Below are 1,326 nucleotides of genomic sequence, written 5' to 3' on the forward strand. Positions count from 1 at the left end.
GCCTCGTCCCCTGCCCCCGCAGCAGCGGCAGGCGCTTTCACGCCTGGTCCCCGCACGGCCGCAGGCGGGAGGGCAGTGGGCGGTGCGGGGGCGAAGCGAAGTGCGAGATCTCACACCTCCCACAGGGAGGGCGAAGGCTGCCGGGAGGATGCCAGCCTGCACCGCCAGCTGCCTCTCTCCGCCGGCACCGGCGCCAGCACCGTGAGTGGCACTGCCTGCACGGCCCCAGCAGCTGCATGGGTCTCTGCCGACCCCGGCACCGGCCGGGCGGCCCGTGCATCCCCCTCCTCGCCCTGGCCTTTGCCGGAGGGTGGCGGGGGTAGGCACAGGCGTCCCCACGCACAGCTCCTGGGCAGGAGCAGCAGGGACGGCGTTGAGGGGATGAGCAGGGACAGTGCCCCGGGGCCCTGCGGGACGGTGCTCCGGGGCGTGCGGGATGCCCAAGGGCAGGGCTGCTCTCCATCCCCTGCCACGCACGGTGGGGCTTGTGCTTGGTTTTACGCTTTTCCCTGGGAGGAAGCTCTCCAATCTGGCACGTGAGCACTGAGGGGGAAAAGGCTGTGTTTAACCTGCAGGTTTATTTTTACCGACAGCAAACGGCAGCGCCTGGAACATTCCCCTGCTTGGAGTTAATTTTTGCTGAAGCTTAGTTTTAGTCATTGTTGTCTAAACCTGTCTCCTCCACATCTATCCCACAGAAAAGCTCCCGGAGCTCCGCCCCAGGATTTCAGTGGTCCCAGGGCCGGTGCCCAGTGCCTGCACCTGCTAGCCCGCAGGAAGGTCGGAGTAGCACCCGGCTCCTGCCAGCAGAGACCCCCGACTGTGAGGAGAGCGGCACCAGTGCTGCTGCTGCGGCGTTGCCTGGGGCTGGTGGGTGGCGAAAGCTTTTCCTCTCATCAGAGCAGACATGGGGCTGTCACCTTCCTGCGGGAGGCGAGCAGAGTGCTGAAACCCTCTGATTGCTGATGGACGGGTCTCAAATCGCTCCCCAAGTGTCCTTCCCAACCTGAGCCAAGAGCTGAGCTGGCTCTCCCTGCATGGCCGTCGCCCACAGGGGCCGGGGACGGCTGGGGCAGGAGCGAGAGCTCTCCAGGCATCTGCGGGGTGATTTTCCCAGCAAGCTGCTCGTTTTCCCCGGCTGAGCTCTGGAGGATGAGAGGGTACACTCAGCAGGAGACATTCCTCCCCCTCAGCCCCTCTCCACCCCTCAGGCCACCCCGAGGGCAGAAAGCCACTGCAACGTGCAGCGCTCCTGCAGCGCAACGGGGTCTGCGGCGACCCCAGCTCTGCCGTGGGGCTCTCGCTCTGCTGACACACAACCCCTGC

The sequence above is a fragment of the Charadrius vociferus genome, unplaced genomic scaffold (genome assembly GCF_000708025.1).
Source record: "Charadrius vociferus isolate BGI_N301 unplaced genomic scaffold, ASM70802v2 scaffold1168, whole genome shotgun sequence".
Taxonomy (NCBI): domain Eukaryota; kingdom Metazoa; phylum Chordata; class Aves; order Charadriiformes; family Charadriidae; genus Charadrius; species Charadrius vociferus.